Source organism: Talpa occidentalis, unplaced genomic scaffold (genome assembly GCF_014898055.3).
Source record: "Talpa occidentalis isolate TD23 unplaced genomic scaffold, MPIMG_talOcc4v2.1, whole genome shotgun sequence".
Classification (NCBI taxonomy): Eukaryota; Metazoa; Chordata; class Mammalia; order Eulipotyphla; family Talpidae; genus Talpa; species Talpa occidentalis.
The window spans coordinates 101,398,185-101,421,871 of record NW_026555331.1 but is presented as its reverse complement, the minus strand read 5'-3'; positions in this window follow the sequence as shown (position 1 = coordinate 101,421,871).

The window sequence follows — 23,687 nt, the reverse complement described above, 5'->3', positions numbered from 1 at the left end:
ACACTCATATTTCCCACCATTTCTTCTCAACTACTCCAAATTTGTTTTGGGGGGTTCATCAGTCATATGCATATTGATCCCAATAGAACTAAACATGAAGCCCTGAGCTGCATTTCTCAAATACTGCAAGATTCTCTCAAATAAATAGATTTAAGTGCACAGGATTCCCATTTCTCTTTCTGCAGATATATGTATACACACACACACATGCACGCACACACACACACATACACAAAGTCAGCACATTTTATAATGCCTTGTTCAATAGGATTAGCCCATCCCAAATCATCAACATTCACTAAGAGCATGAACTCTGGAGTCAGAAGTCTTGTTAGAATGCAAGAAGTATGAATTTAAGCAAAGTAATATCTCTGAAACTTCAGTTTCCAGACACTCCTTATTCTGTATCCGGAAAGCTCCGTGACCTGGGAGATACTTCAGCCTCTGAGCTCCCGATTACTCATCAATAAAAGTAAAATGCCAATAATAAATCTGGCCCTCTCACCTTTCAGCAAGCGCACCCTATAAATTAGTGTATGAAAACTCTAAAGGGCTATGAAAGTGTCAGGTATTATTGTTGCGATTTTTTTATTTCATTCTGTTATCTGATTCATTCAGCTCCTTGTGACTTCCTGGGAGCCAGGAACAGGGCTGTGGTGCCTATATTCTTAGGAAAGCAAAGAGGTCCAGAGATTTCAGTTTCCCTCATCATTACTAAAACAAAGGAGTGACAATGGCAACATTTCAACCCCATGATATGTGCTGAGTCCCAGGAAGCTGGCAAGTCACAGTCATCTAGTCGCACCCCTGAGGAGACTGTTGAACTTTATGGATTTTTAATAGACACCCACAGAATTCTGCCCAGACAAAGCATACTACCATTGTAGTGACAGACATAATTCCACAACACTTGAGATTTTGTTTTAAATGTCACATAGTTCCAGCTCTCTAAAACAAATATGAAATGCGCTGGACACTCACCTACCAGGAGCTGGCAGAAATTCAATCTCAGTCATTATAGCGATGGCTCTACTCCCCTCTCTGGAATCCTACAATATTCCCTGATATCAGGGCATCCAATGCAAAGGTCCGGAGCCTCAGTCCAACATAGCTCCTGTCCTTCAAGCTGCAGTCAAGCCTTAGCTCTTCAGCTTTGAGCTTTGGCTCCAGAAGACTGCCAGTCGGTGTTAACGACTCCTGAAAATCAGACCAGCAATGTGAATAAGTTTTGTTGTCTTCTAAGATGGTTGTACACAAGAAGGCAAAAATCAGAATCCCTCCTAGCCACAAACTGAGTACCACATCCAGTTCTTTAACAGAGCAATATTAGTTTCTGTTGCATCCTAGTACCAATCTTATATCTGCTAAAAAAAATTGCCTTGTAGGCAGAAGATGAGTGAAGGGGTTTGACCACTCAGGCTAAAGGAAGTGATACTTAGCAGAGAGGAGGGGACACCTTCTGCTCATGCCTCAGCAACCAATAATGGGGCTATTTGTAAGAGGTGCTGAAGGTTTACACTTGAGTGTAAGTGCTTGCCCAGTAAGACATTCAGGATTCACCATTTTATTGAGATTTTGTCTCTATCAATATTTGTAACATGAAGATTTGTCTATTTAGGGGGGTAGGACAACACTTAAGAGTCAGTTCCTATCAACATGTTTCTTCAATTTCAAGACAACATAATTAAGTTTCTCCAAAATGGAGGTTTAAGTTTTATACTGGCTTCCTGTTTCCCTGACTTGTTTTCCTATTATCCATCTTCCCCCACAAAGCTACAAATCACACTGTTACTGTACTACTTTAATCCCATCACAGCCTCATACAGTGAAAATAAAATGCAAATCCTTTCCATGGAGTGGTCTCTATTACCTCTCTGAGTTTATCTCCTATTGTTCTCTTCCCTGCTCCTCAATCCTATATACTCTATTGTGGACACTCCAGTCTCCTTGTTGTTCCGACATCACCCAGGCACAATGTTGCCTCTGGGCCTTTGGATTTGCTATTCTCTCTGCCTAGAATATTCTTCCCTCAGCTACCTGCATATTTTCTATTTCACTGTAATTAGGTATTTACTCAAGTGCCATCTTCTCAGTGAGGCATTCCCTTTCTAAAATATCACACACACACACACACACACACACACACGCACACACACACCATATATACACTTATAGTACTTACCACTGACTAGCATACTATCTATATTACCTACTATTAAACTTTTTTGTTGTCTATTTTATTCATTAATGTATCCTTGTACCTACCACAGTACCTAGCATGTAGTAGGTACTTAACAAAGATTTATTAACTGAATGAATGAATGGCTTCATGTGCTTAGTTCCTCATCATTTGGATCTCAACTCAAATGTCAGTTCCTCTAGGATATCTTCCTATGTCCAACCTATCCACACTCACCATTGTATTTTCTTTTTAGCACCTATCAGTACCTGCATTATCATATCTTTTAGCTTATATATTTATAGTGTGTATCCTGTGTGTCCTGAGGACAAGGGTTTTGTCAATCTTGCTTACAGCTGTATCCGTGGCACTCAGAATAAGTCTGGATATGTAGGAAGCCTCAATAAATACATGATGAATGAATTCTGGCCAAAGGATAAAAAGTCCTGGATAGATGAACAACTTGCCTTCTGAAATGAAATTGTTAAATATAAACCAATACATTTTAGAGGCACTAAATTGTCCAGTCATATTTCTGTTATATTCCATAGCAAATTTACAAGTTGGGAAAATGAAGTCTCCTCTCCACTGGCTCCATATCCCTAATAAGCAAGTTGAAGTAACTGGACTAGACATGGAATAACAGACACTTCTGGTTTAAAACAAAACAAACAAAAACAACAACAAAAATTAAGTCAGCATGGACCTTATATTCTAAAAAAGAAGGTGGAATATAAGCAAATAATCACATGTGTGAACATTTACATGAGACTTATTAGCATATAGGCGGGCTCAACTATTGTGGGAGGCAGGTGTGGTTGTGGAAAAATTCCCTCTGAAAGAGATTTTTTTTTAAGATTTATTTATTTATTTATACAAGAACCAGGGTACAGGCCAGATATGCGGGAGGGTGAGAGGATTCACCAGAGACAGAGCAGGGAACAGAACAGGCAGACTGATGAAATACACTGCTGAGGGGAGCAGCAGGAGAGACAGGAGAGGTCTGCCACACCATGTAGGACCCTCGCCAGCTGGCCAGGATCGAACCGGCAGTGCAAAGGCTGCAGACAGCTTCACAGCGCTGCGCTCAACTGCCTGCGCCACCAGGGGAGGCCCAGAGATATTTGAACATTTGTGCTGAGACCTAAAGTAGCTGGTGAAGCGTGATCATGGAACAGGGCTGAGGAAAGATCATTGCCAGCAGAGGGGGCAGAATACAAAGCCCCTGGGTGGGAGAGAGCTCCCAAGGTCAGATCCAGAAAGCAGCCAGCGCAGCACTGGTGGTCGGCAGGGCAGGATCATGCAAGGCCTTATTGGTTTGGAAGGACTTGGGGTGTTGTCCTATGGGCAATGGGAAGCCTCTGGAGAGATTTAAATAATGAGTGTCACATGAACAGAGAAAGAATGGATGGAAAGAAAGTAATACTGAGGTCAACAGATCATGAAGGGAGCAGAGGCAACGATCTAGGAGCAAGATGACCAAAGAGGATGGGGGTGGGGGGAAGGAAACCAGTGTTCCAACAGTGGGATAGGAAGAAACAGGGAGATTCAAGAGATATTTCAGAAAAGGAATGAAGAGAATTTGGTGACTGACAAGAGATAGAAGCAAAGAGAACAAAAAGGCAAAGAGACTTGTCATTTCTTCCTCATGCAACATGGTAGATGTTGTCATGTACAGAAATTAAGATATTGGGAAAGAATCAGATCTGAAGGAAACTGTGGTAAATTTGGGGCCATGTTTGTAAGTCATCCAATTAGAGAAATCAAATAGGTAGTTGGATAAATAGGGCTGGAACTCAGATAAACGTCTGAACTCTATTTTCCCCTAGATGGTAAGATAAACAGATTCCACAAGATTCTAAGAGCCAGTACTAATCCAACAGTCAGCAACTTGATCTCTAGTTCAGGGTAGGAGGTTTCATAAGCTTTCTTAAAAAAGAAGAGGCTTAAGGATCTTAACAATTCCTCCCAGGTGCCAAATGACAACCCAGCAATGATCCAGCCTGGGTTCTCTAACAGCAGAAAATGACTTATCAAATCAAAGATCCACATGTCATTGTAGAACTGAATTACTGCAGCTTCTACTTATTGAATTGACATTATGTGATAAGCACTATGCATGTCTCATTTGTGATGCAGGGATACTCATGAATAGTTATTAGTATAGCTCTCTGTTGGTGTTACCTAATCCAGATAACAAGTTTCCAGAAAGTTAACCTAACAGGTGGGCTTTTTCTTTCCCTAAGGCTTGAAAAACTATTTCCAAGGCAAAAGAACAAATCTCTGTTAAGCCTCCCATTATCCTGTCCATACTGTCATCTCATATGGAGAAATGAGATCTAGAAAGTTAGTATTAGCAGAACAAAGGTCTGTTGTAGAATTACAGGGTACAAATGCCAAATATCAAACTTCTCCAGCCCACTATGCACATATTCCTATGTTGCCTGAGGCCCAAAGTAAGTCTGTCTCACTCAGTTTTTAAACCTTCACAAACCAAAGGGCATTGTGGGCCAACAGGCAATATTCTCAGTACCTCCGTGCAGCAGTGGAAGACAGTATCACTTCCTTGGTATGTAACCCTGGGCAAGTGACTTAATTTTAGCTTTACTTATCTCAGGTGTTCAGTGGGGCTAGTAATGGCAATATTGCATATAAATAATGCAATAATTGCTATACAGGGACTAATTCATACCAGACACTCTTCTAAGCATGTTACATGTATTACCTCTTTCAATCCTTTTCACACCACCATGGAAGAGATTGAGTAGGATTTATTATTATTCTCATTTTACAGATGGGCAAATGAGGCTCAGATTAAAGTAACTTGCCCAAAGTCATATGGCTAATAATGACATATCTGAAACTCAAATTCAAGCAATGTGAAAATAACTCATCACCAAACCATACAGCTTCTTCATGTGAGGATTAAATAAGATGAAGCATGTAAAGAATTTTTAGTATATTACTTAGTACATAGTAAGTGCTTAATGTTATGCCATTGTTTTTATTTTGATTATAATTTAAAAACTGAAGCAGAAGATAGTATTTAAAGCCGAGGCATAACAGCACTAATCCAAAAAACAGAGTTCCATCCTTCTTAGAAATGTCTCAAAAAAAAAAAAAGAAAGAAAGAAAAAACCCCACATTTTCAAGACAGGATCCTAAAACCCATCCTGAAGGGATGGCACCTTCTTAAGTATACCATTTATGCAAGTAATTCACGAAATGCCGAGGGAGTTAAAAGGCACTGCAGACGAATTGCTGAGGGAATTCCTCCATAAAATCTCCACAGCCATTTGGAACACAGTCAGAAAGGGATCATCAGCTCACTCATCCTTGCCATCTCTGCCTCTCTAACCTTCAGAAACTTGAGACAAGCTTGAGAAATTTCTACATCCTATTTTAAAAGGAAAAGAAAATAAAACTAATTAGAAAAACCTCACATTGCAACAGGAAGCCTGCTTTTAATGCTCAACTCAGTAAAGAATCAGCAAGGAAGATGGTGAGACTGTGAATGGGGGCTCTGACACGTCCTGCGGCAGGCTCCTCCTCAAAACCTAATGGCACCGTCTCAGAGAGGCCTTCCCCATCAACCCCATTTAAAGAGAGTCCTCTATTTCCTCAAAATGTTAAAAATTATCTACCATATGATCCGGAAATTCATTAATGTTCACCAAAGATGCAAAAACACTCATTTTGAAGGGATATAGTCATGCCTTATTTTCACTGCAGCACTATTTACAATGGCCAAGTTAGGGAACCAACCTAAGTGCCCAGTGGCAAGTGAGTGGATAAAGATGTAGTATGTATACACGATGGGGTGCTACTCTGCTATACACACATGCACATATACATATACAAGTACACACACATATATATACTTACATATTTACATAAAGATGAAGCCCTGCCTTTTGCAATGAAATGGATGGAACTGAAGAGGATTATCTAAGTGAAATAAGTCAGAAGGAAAAAAAAAATGAGTATCAGATGATTTCAGTCTTATGCAGAACATAAAAACATAAAGGAAAAAAGAAGCAAAAAAGACGAAGTCAAATCAAAACCTAGAAATCTGACTTTAGAATTGAGGCTAATAAAGGAGGATGGCAGGGGCCTCCCCAGTGGCGCAGCGGTTGAGCGCTGGGTTGCGAAGCTACCTGCAGCCTCTGCAGCCGGTTCGATCCCCGGCTGCTCCCCGGCCACCAGAGGAGGGTCCCGCATGGCGCGCAGACCTCTCCTGCCGCCCGCTGCTCCCCTCAGCAGTGTACTTCGGTCCTTCTGCCTGTTCTGCTCCCCGCTCTGGCTCTGGTGAATTCTCTCACCCTCCCGCACTTCTGACTGTACCCAGTGCATGTATAAACCAAACAAACAAACAAAATAAATAAATAAATAAATAAATAAATAAATAAATAAATAAGACATGCCTCTAGAAAATTAAAAAAAAAAAAAAAAAGGGGGATGGCAGTGGATGAGGAACAAAGTGGGGAGGGGGCCCAAGGGTCTATAGCGAAGGATTCTGGGATAAGTGTGAACTTGCAGTCAGACAGGCCTGGATTTATGTCTCACCTCAGTCACTTAACACCTGGATGAACTTCAAGTCAACTATTTTCCAAGTCTCAATTTTCCTCATCTACAATATACAAAAAAATATCACTGTTATGTAAGTATTAAGAGGACTATAGACTCCATAGATAAAGTACCTAGTAGGTATTCAGTAAAAAGAAAGTATCATTATGTGGTTTGAATCACAAGAGTTTAAAAAAGGAGCACAGTATTTGCAAATGGTGAAGGTAAAAGGTGAAGGAAGGAAAGAAGGCAATCAAAATGAGAGACCTGATTGCCAAAGGAATTTCAGCTTGTTCGGTGCTGCTGTGAAATAAATGATAATGTTGGGATGATTAGAAGGCAATTTCATATAATACAAAAATGACTTATTCATTAGCACAGCACAGAGCAAGAGATGAGAACTGACGTGCACAGGAGGTCAATTACAGATGTCATTCCCAGCATCAGACCAGCTTTCCTGTCACACATCTCTTCTCACCACAGGCCCACTCCAATCCTCCCTGTGCACATCTTTGTGGGATGAGGGAGGGAAAGTCCCTCTGTTTCATGGAGACAACAACAAACAAAACATCAGGAAAAAAATGACTGAATTGTCACTATTTCTTTGGTGAACAGGTTATTTTTAACTTTTCAATTTCCTTCCCTGGCTCTGGGATCCTTGTAACCAGTGAAGATAAAGCCCTAAGCATACATGAAATTCATTAACTGTTCATCACTCTACTCCATTTCCAAGTTTGCTTTTCTCTTGGAGATATAAATAGGAAGCTAGCAGTGCTGAATGGCAAAGAAGAGTCTCGATTGTGCTGTCTCACTCCCACTGGAATCCCTGGAAACTCTGTTCTCAATAAATAATATTTCTACTTTCTTCCCTTCTTGCCTACTCCCTGCATCTTCCCTCTCCCTCCATCATACTCCCTACTCTCCTCCCAAGACAGCTATATTGCCCATCAGGATTCTGTGAGGACAGGCAGGCCAGGACCCACATAACAAAAGAAGGAAGATAAGTGGTATCAGCTTTCCATGAGCAAGGCATCATCCCAGACTCTAGGGGAAAAGATAGGATGACCCACCAGATTCTTAGAGTCTATTTCTTCTGCATGACGAAGTCAGATGTCCTTGCTTGATGCAAAACAAGGCTCCCACAATCTGCCCCCAACTCTAGCCTCCACCCCTTTTGCTACCACCATGAAGACTAGAATCCAAAACTAACCCCAGGTACTTGTCATTTATAAGATGTTATGCTACATCTGAAAATCTGAGATGAAGTTTGAATCCAACATTGCCATTTATAAGCTGTGTGACTTGAGCAAATGTCTCAAGCCTGGACCTCAGCTTCCTTATTTGTAAAATATGGGCAAATAATGCCTTTTTCAAAGGACCACATGAAGATTAAATGAGATGATGACACATGCCCCATAAGTGAATGACAGAAAACTTCCACTAGATGCCTATCTCTCTCTGTTAGATTAGATGAGGGCAGAAAAAAGGGAGGAAGAAAAATGGATCCTACTAAAACTGTTTTTCCTCCCATATTAATATACCAATAAGAGAGTCTCTTATGTCAACAATCTCCGATTATAAATGCAAACCACCTCTGTGAGTATAAAGCTTATCAATTCACATCTTTGTATAAATTATTTAAATCAGATCAGCACAGGGTTTGAGATTTTCAGTACTATGATTACAATACACAAGAGCAAAGTTGCTTTTGTTTTTTTAATTATTTTAGGAAGGAAGGAGAGGGCAAGGAAGAATTTTGGATATTCAGAACCCAGCAACTAGGTGACTGAAGTCAGTATCGGGATGGAGGAAAGGAAAATGTAAGAATAGGAAAGGGTAGAGCGAGATCACAGATTCTGAAAGAGAAGCAGAAGGTCATAACACACAAACTTGTCCCACTTTGTCTTCATGCCTTCAACTCTGGTGGCAGCTGGAATGTCACTGACAATCACCCAGTCTGCTGCCCTTGGCATTCTCACAGTGGATTGAGACATCAAGATGCATCTGTCAGGCAGCCTTGTCAGCTTGCCCCAGGTCAGTCAGACTCCTCAGTACAGGCTCTTTCTGCTTCCATGCGACCCAGCTATCAATGATACACTAGCTTACCCTGTCCCCTACTGAGATGACAAGGAAAAGAGTGAAAAGAAAAATGAAAGAAAGGATGGAGACATAAAAGTAGATGAGAATCTTGCCCACTCTCTCACCTCCTCTTGGACAGGCAGTACAATACTTCCAAACCAAAGGATGACAAGAATTCAGCCTTCCCCATTGCTTCACAGCTCCCTCGCATCTTGCATGTATATTGCATTTCATGTGTATTCAAACCATTTGATGTTCATAACAGATATTTGAACAAACTGTGAGCAGATCAGGTAGGATTAGCCTCATTTAAAATAATGAGGAAACTTCGATCCAACAATGTTGGCTCTTTCCCCAATTCCAACTCCTAGTAAGAAAACAGGTCATCTGGGGGCCAATTTTCTTGACTATTCATTCCAAAATTACTAAGTCAGGACTCGAATTTTACTTTAGGCTTTTAAATCACTATGTCACAGGAACTTGGGTTCTTGTGTGAAGATGTAGGTAGGAATGGGGGAGCTGTAAGTTTCAAATTCTTCCTCTACCAGTGACTACTTGTGAAATTGTTAAACCTGCTCCTGTGCAATCCTTGATTTTTCTCATCTACCAAATGAGGCAGATGTGAACAATCTCCTGCCTCTAAAGTAAACAGAGGATAAACACCTTTCTATCTCATGATCATGCTTCCATACAATCATATTTCCCCAACTATATTCAATATTCTACCAAATGTTCTGAGACTCTGCAAGACATAAAATAACCTTAAGTGTGGACAGCATTGCTAGATACTCAGAGTGAGGCCAATGCCCCATCTCTTCCCATGTAGGCACCTATCTTGCAGCTACAGTGCTTAGCCCAAAAGAGCAAACAAGCATCTCTTGTTTACCCTCAGTCCTAATACCAAGTTTGCAGGTACCAGCAACAAGGGTCAAACACCAACATTACCTATAATGTTAATGAAGATTAAAAAGATACTTTTAGTGTAATGATTCCCGACCTTGATTTCATGGGAATTCTCCCATTATCCTGAGGAAGGCATGGAATTTTCAAAAATCACCTTAGCACAAAGTTAATCTTAATTTAAAAGATAAAATGCTTATTCACAATTGCCAAAGGTAGAAACAACACAAATGTCTATCAATAGGTAAATGAATAAACAAAGTGTGGTCTATACATACAATGAATACTATTCAGCCATAAAAGGAATAAAATTTTAATATGTACTACAACATGGACGAATCTTGAGAAATTATGCTAAATGAAATAAATCAGACACAAAAGGACAAATATTGTGTGATTCCACTTATATGAAGTACTCAGAATAAACAAATTTATAAACACAGAAAGTAAAACAGCAGTTACCTGAGGCTAAAAGGGGTAAGGACAGAAAATTATGACTTAATGAATAGAGTTTCTGCTTGGGATGATAAAAAAGTTCTGGAGATGGTTTTTGGTGCCTGTTGCACAACAATGTGAATGTCCTTATGCCACTGAATTGTACCCAAAAGTTATTCAAATGGTAAATCTTACAAAATATTAACACATTTTTTTAAAAGATAAAATGCTACTAAGCACCCCTCAATTTTTCTGGAAGGGAATAATAAAGAGAAGGGAGCCCAAAATCAAATTTCCAGAAACAGTTACTATTACAGAGCAGGGAGAAGGGCACCCCAGAACCCCCAAACCTGCCTATTCTAAATAGGTTCTGTCATCTACCACATTAAGACAAAACTTACTCTAATGTGTAACACTTTCATGGAAAGGAACTTTAATACAACTACTATGCAATAAAAGGAGGGAAAGAATATGGTTTCCAAAACACCCAAAATTATCCATCCCCTCGTGGGCAAATGTCAAACAGGATTGGCCAAAAGCAGGGCCACTGAGGCACGGAAGCCTGCCACAAGTCCTGGTGGGGACCCATAGAAAAGGGACAGAAGGGGCCAGACAACTCTGGAAGGAAAAAAGCAAAGTCAAAATCAAGATAAACGCTGCCATTGTTAACGGTCCCACAGGTCTCTCACCCACAACCTGTTGCAAGTGTCTTTTTCCATGTCCCCCAAGTCCCTGGTACAAGGGCAAGGCCAAAAAGCAAACACAGCTTCTCTCATGTCTCTCTGCTCCTTGTGCGGCCTCCAGGTCTCCTTGCTCTCCATCCTGCTTCCTTCCCTCCTCCAGCCTCCCCTCCAGCTCCTCCTGCTCCCTGCTCAGCTCCATCCTTCCTTAGATGGAGCAGAGAACCTGGAACCTCTCCTCATCCTGGGGACCACCCTGTTACATTACCTCCAAAAAAGCCTGGGGACAGTTCTCTAGGGAAATTTTTATTTTTCAGTGTCATCCAAGTGTCACAATTGTTCTTTGCTCTCTGTATTTGTAGCTTGTCTCTTAACAAAGGAGTCTACATTTAAATAAATTGTTTCTACCTCCTTTGAGCTTTCTCTTCAAAAATACCTTAAGTGGAAGACAAACTCCAAATTGAAAACCCCCAAGGCTCATGCCAAAGTCAACATTGTTGCTATATCAGGCCTAGACTGTAGAACTAAAACTCCTCATCAACACCTAGCATTGGAATTAGCCACTGGGTAGAGGTTCTTTTTAGTTTCAGTTTTTGTGTCTTTTAAAATTAAATGAACCCTTTGCACCCACACTCATTCTCAATAGGTATAGAAATTTCCACTGGCACTCAGGAAAATGATGACACATTACAGATGTGAAGGCTGAAGCAATTATCCCTTTGTTACTTGAAAATGGCCACACACCATTTTTAGCCAGGTCTTCATTGCTAGAGCTGGAAACCAGGCCATCATCTAATTAATTTTTATCTCAATTATCTAGGCAGCTGTCAGAATTCCGATCTCCTTTTGTCAATGAAAATAAGGCAAGATTGGAGGAGTTAGATATAAGAATTGACTCAGAAAACGTTCATAAACTTGCATAATTTCTCTCTTCAGTAAGCATGTCCATGCCCGTCTCTCCTATATATTTACCCTCTAAAACTACTTCCTCAAAGTAAGGTGCATAGCTCCACGACATCAGCATCACCCAGGAACCTTGTTAGAAAAGCAGCCCCGTCTAGAGCACCACTCCAGACTCCAGATACCCAGTTGTGCCCCATTTCCTGGATATCCACACACAGTAAATTTTAAGAAGCCTTGTGTGGACTTTCAGTGACTTACATAACAGATTAGCACAAATGTAGTTGCTTAAAACAATAGAAATCTAATCTCCCATAGTTATGGAGGCCAAATGTCCAAAAACTGTTTCACTGGACTGAAATCAAGGTGTGGGGAGGGCCCCTGACTCTCCAGACTTTCAAGGGAAGACTGTCCCTAACATCTAGCATCTCGTGGCTACTGTATTCTTTGCTGTGGCCAATCTGTCTCCGTCTTCACATTACCTTCTCTCTGGGTACATGTCAGATGGCTCTCCACTCTGTCTTGTTACACTTGTGATGGCCTCGTCAAAAATAATCTCCTTATCTCGAGCCTTAATTTAAATCACACTTGCAAAGGCCCTTTTCCAAATTAAGTAACATTTACAGATTCTAGGGATTTGGATGCTGCTCTCTTTTGAAAAACCATTTACACTCTCACCATAGCCCTGAATCTTGAAAATTTTACTTTCACATACTAACTGGAATATAACCAAGCTACCTAAGTGACCACATAAATACCATCTCCAAATATAAATGTAATCAATTTAACAAAAGGCCATCATCCAAAATCTATTTTTATCAAAGAAGCATTGAAGTTTCAAAAACTTTTCTGTGAGCAGCCATTACACTTCTGGGGTATCTGTCAAACATTCAGATTTTTATATTCCACCTGGACCTGCAGGATCCACATCACCAGAAGGATCTGGGGGTTTGTATTTTTAACAGACACACTCTGGTAATCCTATCAGACACATTTGAGGAACACTGATTAGAGCAGCAGTCCTCATCCCTTACTGCACATTACAATCAGGTGAGGAAATTTTAAAAATACGTAGATCCACATCCACCCAGACCAATTCAATCTGATTCTTAAGGTGGGTATTTTCCAAATTTCCCTTGATTCTAATGTGCAGCCAGACTTAAGAACCACTGATTTTGCCTCTCCAGGGTGCGTTACGTGAGTTAGAAGGGTATTTAACAGAATAAGGTAAGCCATCCATTAAACTAAATCTATGCAGGCTGCACCTCTATTCAGAGGATGCAGTGAAGGGTTCTTCTTCACATGATGGACCACACTTGAGAAGCACTAGGCAATTATGAAAGTGCTTTCAAAAATCAATTCCACAGAAGTTCCCACCCCAGTCACAAGACACTATGAACAAATGATATGCACCATCCGCTCACAAGCAAACTGTGCCAAAGAATAAAGTCATGCCTCAGTGATCCCTTCACACACCCCGTCTTCTTTATGAAGAGGAAGTCATTTTCTTCTCTCCCCAATCTCCACCACCCCCACACACTATCCTCAAGCCCCATAATGCCAAAGTAATAAAGTTAAAGAAAAAAATCGTGTTTTATTTAATAAGGCAAAGTGTTCCCTACTACTATGACTAAGTATTTGAAAAGTTTATATCTTTGGTATTTCTCACAGACAGTTGTTATCTAATAAGGATCCCAGAGGTGAAAATGAAACAATATAAGCCAACAGATCTGCAAGAAATTAGCCAACAGGGAATAGGGCACCAGAAGGTTAGAGTAGCTCTTGAGGAAATAGGGAGGCATTTGCACTCAATGGGAAACTCTTCATTATCTGTAATTCATCATCTGTATCTGATTAGAGTTTATGGGAGTTACTCTTCAACTATGTAAAGTGCAGATAACTGAAATCAATGCAATGTAATCTTTGTCTACAGATAAGTAAATTTTGTCCTGTTCAGTAGAGGTTCAATTGACTGGCTTCCCTTTCGCTGGAAAAAGATTTGCCTCTATTTGCACATTCTCCTTGACTTTTCTTTATTCCATAAATGTGAGCTTTTTAAAATTCTTCTTTGAAACCGTTATAGCACCATGAAGATTTCAATAAAATCTTAAAGTTACATATGTTCATTTTTATAGATATATGACAGCCATGATTTCACCCCTTTTGAAAATTATCTGTTAACATTTATGATTACCACTTTGGGTGCCCTGAAGGACACCACCACCATGATTGTTCAAATTTTAGATTAACCCTAAAACAATCAGATGAAACCAAGACAGTTTCTTCTGGGAGTAAGTTTTCCAGAGGATTCCAAGTATCTTGACCACAAACTCATCCTCTCTTGACTCCTTCTTATCTAAATGAGGGGAGAAATTTACCTCCTAGGAGTTTAAGCTGTTCACCTGCAAAGCTGAATTCCTGTGTAGAATGCATCAGTGAGTGATTCTTCTTCCTGGGGCCTGTCTCCCACCAGAGGCTGTGGAATTATTTATTGGTACCCACCCCAATTTGGAAGTTAGAAAGAGTATCAGAAACAATTGTTGGTCATATTTTTTCCAAGTCTCTAGGAATGGTAAAGGTAGTATCACAGTATGGGAAAGGAAAACTGTGGGCCAAATTATAGAACTATCCTAACCGTAATACATCATCTAGAGAAGTTGTGATATTTAAACATGTTCAAACATTTGTCTTGTGATGGTCAAAATTGCAATTTTTTCATCAAAGTATAAAACTTTAAACCACCATCACAATGTCCAAGTAATTTGTGTCCCCACAACATTTTGTGATGATATATTTCTAGGTACTCAGACACTTCAAGGTCTCTGAAGTGAATTTTGCTACATTCACCATGATTCTCAACCCTGGGCCTAACCATCATCCCAATATGATTTACCTCCAAAGTCAGTTATTTCAGTCATCTAGCTCATCAGTAAACTCTTTTTCCAACCGGTTAAAATACTCCAACATGTTTTTTTCCAAACTCATTGCTGTGATACCATATATTCTTCTACCTTATCCCTATTCTTGGGACATCTTTCTACCTTTCCCTTCTCCATTTTTTCATTTGCATTTACTCTTCCTGACTTCTCTAGCTTTGATTCCATTATCCAACATTTTTAACAATATTTTTGTAAATCCTATACTTCTTTGTCATTTTGTCTTTAAATCTCAATCAGCTGGCAAAATCCCACAATCCAGATGAAATCAACTAGCACTCTCTCCAAGCCTGCATCACGGTGCCTTAGGGCTACTGGGGAAAAAATCCACAATAGGATCAATTTGTGATGCTATGAAATTATTGAAGGATAACCCCAACCAGATGCTCATCTATACCCCATGGCTATATATAATTCCCTCCCATATCACATATCTATTTCAAACTTTTCTCTTCTCCTCTCACCTCTGCTTCCATCAAACACTTCCATTACTCTGAGCAACAATTCAATATCATAGAAGAAACAGGAGTCTTCAGATGGGAATTCCCTCAACCTTCTGCTTTCAAACGTTCATGCTCACTGTAGCTCTATGTATTATCTATTCTTTACCCTGGTCCATAGAGACCAGTTGTTCTTCGCTGGATCCATTCCCCTTAAACTCTGAGGAAACTTCATAGTCAGCCACTGCTCTGCTCACCTACATCTTGACTTCCAAAAATCTACTGAATCCTTCTGACCCATAGGGAAATATTCTTAAGTGTCTCCCTTACTTAAAAACATAAACAAAGCCTCCATAAATTTATGTTTTTCCATTCTAGAATAGCCCTGTCTTTTTCCTCTTCATAGTCAAACTTCTTCCAATCCTCTTCTCCTTTAATTTATCCCAGACTTCTAGTTTACCTACTATGTTTCTGCTGTTCCTCTCAACTCACTTAGCTCCTCATTCTTCTCTTCCCAGTCTTTATCTGCTGAATTTCGTCATGGTTTGGGCTCAAGAAACCTTCTTTCCTCACTTTATATTCTACCCATGCCCAAGATATAGAGAACCAGCTATATACGCTACAACTATATACTGGTGACTTTCTAATTTAGATCTCTGGTCCCGGCCTGCATATTAATTCCAACACCAAAATCAAAGTCTAGAGCTTCCTCCTTAAAAATTTTATCTACTTCCAGTTTTCCCCATTTCAATGACTATCAATCTGGCTAGATGAAGCAAAAAATTTCAAGCTATCCCTGATAGTTATTTCCCTTCAGACTACATATTCATTCCATCACCATGTCCTGCAACTTCTGCATTCAGAGATAGGGTTGCACAGTATGCAGATTAGCATATAATAATCCAGTTATAATACCTAACAGGTCAACAACTCCTTCACATAAATAACTGTGTCTGGACTCTACTATTGCTCTCTCATAGAGAAATACACATTAAACTTCCCCATGTAAGTGTCAGCCATGTGGACTGATGTAGTTGTCTGAGTCTTCTGGAATCAAAACAGAAGACAGCAGTATATTTGAATCTCATGGTGGTATTTTTTTAAATCATTTTAACTCCTGGTCCAGAAAAAGAAAAATGGGAAATACATACAAAGAAAGGAATTATGGCACAGCACAGAGAAAAGGAGTCAGCCTTGAACAACTAGGTAACAATGTGCCACCACATACCCTCACAAGTGGCAAACCTGGCAGACAATCATAACTTTCTTGCCCACAGACCCCAGCAATGACCTCCAATCATTTCTGACCTTAACCCTCCAAGGAATGACCAATCAAAGTTGGTCCACAAAAAGAAACCACTTTTTCAATTTTTAGAATACAGGGAGAAATTAGAGTCAGTCAACGTAGATTCAAGCCTGGATTTAGACTGTTACCAACTTATGTGACCATGGACAAATCCCCAATCCTCCTAGCCCCAACTTTCTGTAGCTTCAAATGGAGATAATGATTTTTCCAGGGTTCTGGAAAGACTCAAATATGCCAAGATCTCAAAGTACACTTTGAAAACTATAGGGCTTTAGAATTTACAACAGATTAAAAACAATCAGCTTCTGAATAATAATATCATATGGTTTTACTTTGCATTTTGTGATGACTCCGGAGCAATTAAGTTGCTCTGTGCAAATGCAACCTCCTAAGTTAATAAGCTACCAGGATCATCTGTTAAGAACAATTTGGCTAGAAGTTCTGGAAGTTTACTGAGCAGCATACAGTTAGATGCCATTAAAAGCTGAAAGTTGGATGTCCTTGCAGAGAGAACACACCATGAAGGATGCAAGGAGAACAGTAAGATATAGGAGTCCTATTTATGTTCCCAGCATGGGCAGTACACAGCTTCCAGCCATTTTTATTCTGTGATGTGGAGAATGAATTACAGGGCAACTGAAGAGGCAGAGAGACTGATTTAGGAGATTTTTGGAATAGTCCTTATGTGAGATAATTCTGCAGCAATGTGGAGAGAGGTGTTTGGATTGGAGATTATTTTAGAAGTAGAATTGACCAGATTTGTTGATGCATCAAACAGGGGAGATGAATAGATGGGCAGAACTGGAAATGACTCCAATGATTTTAGCTTTAACAACTGGTAAATGGAAATGGAATTTACTGAAATTGGGAAGAACAGAGGGATTGTGCCTTGAGAAGCCACAGTTCTATCTTAGTACTGAGAAGATTTTTTTCCCCTGACACTAAATAAATGTTCTTTTCCAAAGCCATGTCTCTATCACTTCTATACCGGCTAGAAGTCCTACAATTCAATTCAATTTTTACACTGTCTATATGTATCAAACTCCATAGGTTTAAGGCGTCCATCCCACAAGACTGCTCTCACTTCAGAGGCCAGTTCCAAGTTATCAGGGCACCAGTACTTTTGATTGACCAACTATAAATCAGTGGTTCCCATTAGCTTCTCATGTTCAATAATGTTCTAGAATAGCTGACGGAACTCAGGAAGCAACGTTATATACATTTACCAGCTTACTTAAAAGATACAAATAAATCCAGGAGGAGGTACATAGATCTAGAAGAATCTCAAGCACAGGAGATTCTGTCCTGTTGGAGTTGGGGTGTGCCAGCCTCCCAGCATTTAGATGTGTGTTCACCAACTCAGAAACTCTCTAAATTCAATCACCTAGGGGATTTTTTGCAGGTTTCATTACGTAGGCATGACTGATTAAATCATTGACCATTTGATAATCAGCTCTCACCAGCCTTTCTCCACTCTCTGGAGATTGGGGTTGGAGTCAAGAACAGCTTAAAGTTTCAAGCTTCTGATCAAAGATTTATCTTTCTAGTGACTGGATCCCATCTTGAAGTTATCTAAGGGCCTACTAAGAGTCATCTCATTATAACAAAAACTCTCTCTTGTCACCTTCATCACTCAAGAAGTTCCAAAGGTTTTCAGAGCAAGTAAAGATTTTTCTGTGATACCACAGGCATGGAAGTTTTACATGATGTCTCAATCATCCCATTAGGCAGGATATGGTGAGCCTGGAGTGCAGAGAGAAATCAGAATCCAACTTCATTAAAGGCACATAAAGTTTATCATTCATTTAACAAATATGTATTGAGCCTCTACTATGTGCCAGAACTTTTCCAGGGCCTGGGAAATAGTGTAGGAGGAAACAAGCAAAAATCCAGCCCTTGTGAATTCCAATGGGGGAGACAGAAAATAAATGAGAAATCTCATACCATACAATTGGTGGTAAGTGCTACAGAGAAAAATTCAGCAGGAAAGCATAGGGAGTGGGAGTGGGCATTGTTACCATCTTAAATACATTAGTCAGAAAAGACTGTATAGTCATCTCAGTAACATCTTTAAAGACTCATCACCCAAAGCAAAGAAAGTCAAGGAAAAGATAAACAGCTGGGATTACATCAAACTGAAAGCTTCTGTATAGGAAAAGAGACATTAAACAAAACAAAGAAACACCCTACTGATTGGGCAAAAATTTTTGCACTCCACACAACTGATAAGGGACTGATCACAAAGATATACAAAGAACTCAAAGACTCAACAAAAACAAAGTAAACAATCCAGTCAAGGAATAGGCAGATGACAGGGCAATAAGAGAAAGGCATACAAGGAATCCAAATAGGGAAAGAAAAAGTAAAACTATCACTACTTGCAGACAATATGATAATATACATAGAGAACCCTAAAAACTCCACAGAAAAACTCCTCAAAATAATCAACTAGTTCAGTAAAGTAGCAGGATACAAAATCAACACACAAAAATCATTAGCCTTCCTATACACAATCAATCTGAAGAAGAAGAAATCAGAAAACCATCCCTTTTGTAATTGAAAAAAAAAAATATCAAATACTTGGGAATAACCTTAACAAAAGAGGTGAAAGACCTATACAAAGAAAATTATAAAACACTCTTAAAAGAAATAGAAGACACAAAGAAATGGAAAGACATCCCCTGCTCATGGATTGGAAGAATTAACATTATTAAAATGTTCATTCTACCAAAAGCAATATACAGATTCAACACTTCCAATAAAAATCTCAATGACATTCTTCAAAGAAATAGAACAAATACTGATGAAATTTGTATGGAACCACAAAACAAAGGAGAAAGGAGGTATCACACTTCCAAACTTCAAGCTATATTACAAAGCCATACTAATTAGAACAGTTTGTTACTGGAACAAAAACAGATACATAGACCAATGGAAGTGAGTAGAGAGCCAAGAAATAAAACCACACTTATATGGACAACTGATCTTTGACAAAGGAGCAAAGACTATGCAATGGAACATGGACAGTTTGTTCAATAAAGGTGCTGGGAAAACTGGACCACCACTTGCACAAAAACGAAACTAGACCACTACCTTTCACTATGCACAAAAATCAACTCAAAATGGATAAAAGAACTGGACATAAGACCTGAAACCATAAAATATGTAGAAGAAAATATAGGTAAGACACTACAAGACATATATCGCAATAACATCTTTAAAGACTCATCACCCAAAGCAAAGATAAACAAGGAAAAGATAAATAACTGGGATTACATCAAACTGAAAAGCTTCTGCACGGCAAAAGAGACATTAACCAAAACAGAGAGACACCCCACTGACTGGGAAAAAATATTTGCACTCCACTCTAATAATAAGAGACTGATCACAAAGGCTTATAAAGAACTCACACAACTCAACAAAAACAAAATAAACAATCCAGTCAAGAAATGGGCAGAAACGGGCCTCCCCTGGTGGCACAGCGTTGAGCGCTGGGCTGCGAAGCTGCATGAAGCCTCTGCAGCGCCGGTTCGATCCCCGGCCACCAGCGAGGGTCCCACATGGTGCACAGACCTCTCCTGCCATGCCCGCTGCTCCCCTCAGCAGTGTATTTTGGTCCATCTGCCTGTTCTGTTCCCCGCTCTGGCTCTGGTGAATTCTCTCACCCTCCCACACTTCTGACTGTACCCAGTGCTTGTATAAATAAAAAAAATAAATCTTAAAAAAAAAAACAACTATTAAAAAAAGAAAAAGAAAAGGGCAGAAGAACTTAAAAGACATTTCTCCAAAGGGGAAATGCAAATGACCAACAGGCATATTAAAAAGTGTTCAACATCCCTTATAATCAAGGAAATACAAATTAAAACCAAATTGAGATACACCATCTTACACCAGTAAGATACACTATCTTACACCAGTAAGAATGGCACATATCAAAAAAAAAAAAAAAAGCAACAACAAATGTTGGTGAGGGTGTGGTGAAAAAAAAAACTCTCCTACATTGCTGGTGGGAGTGCAAATTGGTCCAACCACTATGGAAAGCTGTGTGGAGATTCCTCAACCAGCTAAAAATGGAGCTACCATATGACCCAGCAATTCCACTCCTAGTGACCTACCCAGAGGACAAAAAAACACTGATTCAAAAGACACCTGTTCACCTATGTCTATTGCAGCACTATTTACAATAGGTAAAACCTGGAAACAACCCAAATGCCCCAAAATAGATGAGTGGATCAAAAAGATGTGGCATATATACACAATGGAATATTACTCAGCAATCAAAAAAGATAAACTGATGCTATTCCCAGCAACATGGATGGGACTAGAAGGAATTACGCTCAGTGAAATAAGTCAGAAGGAAAAAGGAAAATATTGTATGGTTTCACTTATAGCAGGAATACAGGGGAACCAAATAACACATCAGTGTGAAAAAATAATAACAGTACAAAACACACCAAAACAAAAACAGACAATTGTAAATCAGAGACATCCTGCAGGGGAGGAGGAGGGAGAGGGATCAGAGGGAGGGAGGGAGGGAGGGAGGAGCACAGGGGACTGAGGTGATGGTGCACGGGTGAAGGAAATTCTATGGGGGCTACACCTGAGGGGGTGGGGGGAACCAAACATTGTTTAAAAGTGAACAGTGATGTAAAAAATTAAAAAATTAAAAAATTAAAAAATAAATATATGTAAAACTAAAAAAAAAAAGAAAAGAAAAGACTGTATAGAGAAAGGGATATGTGAGTAAAGACCAGAGGAAGTGAGGGAAAGTATCAGACAGCTATCTGGAAGAGAATAATCTAGGCAATGAGAAAAACAAGTGTGAAAAGAAAGCCCTTGATGGCATGATGGAAAGAAAGCCCTTGATGGCATGATGGAAACTCATGCCAGGGATGTGGCAGGTCCATCAAGATCAGTATGGGCAGAAGTTAAGATGTGATAGCCCCTATAGAATCCCATCACTGTTAGAATGGCCCCTTTGCCCTGTATTCTAAGCTACCACTTTTCAGATGTCCCCAAATGCATTTGTAGTTATTTATCTGCTACTTAACTCATTGACAGCAGAGCCCAGAATACTTTTATACTACCAGTCCTGTTCCAAATCAAGTATCTTGGACATGAAAGAGCAATTGTCATCTGGAACTTGACCAAACATATACTCACACACATACATAAAACACCAAATGCATGGCACCAATTCATCCTACATACTGAAATATTCATCTCTGTCCAAGTTTTCTCAACTCCACAATGACTAAATTATTTTAAATCTATTGCCATTAACAAGTGTTCACTCTTGAAAATTCACTTTTGACATGACAATCTTCCACGAAACTTAGCTTTTGTACAATTCCTTCAACAAGAATTTTGCCTATATTGGCATCAACAGCTAAATTGATCCTGCAAGAAAGAACCTAAATCTCATACATCTGAATGCTTTAGTGTGCAGGATGTTTTATTAGCAACTCATTTTCTCTGCAGATCATAAACACCTACTGTTCCAATGACTATAAGTTGACAAACTTCCAGAGGGTTAGAAATGCATGTGGAGAAATGTAGGAAAAAATGATCAGTCTTCATAATTGTTCTGTGAACAAACAATAGTCACTCCAGGGAAAATAATCACTGCCATTTATTAAGCCTTTAACTATCAGCCATGCACTGTGCTAAGGGCTTTCACATAGCTAATAAAGTGAGATTGTGAAAACATCCTGTAAGGTAGGTACTTGTCCCATGTGACAAATGAAATGCCATCTGAGAGAAGTTATCACTAACCCAGAGATACTGAAGAGTAGATCTATAGCTTGAACCCAGATCAATCAGTAGTGAAAACAGTACCCCTAGTACTGATTCACCAGTACACTGTTTCACAAGTACAGGACACCAAAGAGCCAACAAATGATCTGATTCTGAGACACTGGGTAAAGTTCTTTTCACAGAAGTAGAAGATTTGTCCTGACTGGTAGTCATGAAAATTTAGAGTTGAATACCAGACTGAATTGTCATCACTCCCAGAGATGAGGAGAAGCATGCTGAGTGATTGGACCCCCTCCCAGAGGAGTGAATTGACAGACAAGTTGAATTTGGGTCCACAGTGCTGGAGCCTTTCCCCATGAATTAGCTGTGGGTGCTCAATGTTGATGACTGAGAGCAATTATATCGCTCCCAGCAGATGGGAGCATATGGCGCCAGCCACAATGAATCAATGTGTCACAGCAGCAAGGTTCTTGGGTAAGACTTTTAAAATGTTGTCAAACAATGATTATAATATTACCAGGAGATTAAGCCAGCAATTACATCTTTCAGTCAATAATTTATAGCATTTTTTTTAGTCCTTGTCTATTGACTATTGTTAATGGTTCCCATTTGTACATGGAGAAATAGAGGTGCAAAGCAGTTTACCCCAACTTACGGAGTAAGTCACTGACAGAACTAGTGGAGTTTTAACAGAGCCTGACAGAGTCCCTTTTCCTGCAAGAGAGAGACAGAGAGAGAGAGAGAATAAAAAACCATCCATATTTCATATAAATCTAGGTTGGAAGATAAATGGCCTCATAGACCCTAACAGAAACTCATGGACAGACCACCCAAAGGGAAGGTAAAACTGATCAATTTGATGCTTCTCCCCTCAAACCCTCCCCCAGTCCCACCTTCCACCCGTCTACACCGACTTAGGCAGAAGAGGAAGAAGAAATCCCCTGACTGAGAACTTGGTTGGACAAATTAGCTCCCCAGTTGAAAAATATGAACCAAATTTGTTGTCAGTCAACCAGGTAATTCATTTCATCCACATTGTCTATTTAGGGGTGTCATTCTCTTCTGTGAATTTTTTCTCATCAAGGTCTTCTGGTCCAACTATATTACTGTACGTGGGAGAAGGACTTCTCCTGATAAGAATGGATGTCACAACTGCCATTGTCCCTGGAAAAGAATGATCCAGGTCATAGAATCCAGGAAGACAAGTCCCCAGGAAGTGAGGACACAAATCCCCTCTCTCTAGGCCTAGAAGTGATATCTGATCAAAAGAAGCAGTCTCCAGGGTTGACACTCACAAAAGGTATACATGCTACTACCTTGGTACCTTGCCTTAATGTTTCCAGGCTGTTCTTTGTCAACACTAGCTGACCCTACATATGTGCTCAGGCAAGAAAAACAAAATGTCCCCGATGGATGGACAGTACAAAAGATGGTAACACCATTAGCCCAAAAGTCAGATACCATGAGTCCAAAAGTCAAATTTGGGTGCCCCAGGTCCACAGGCCAAAC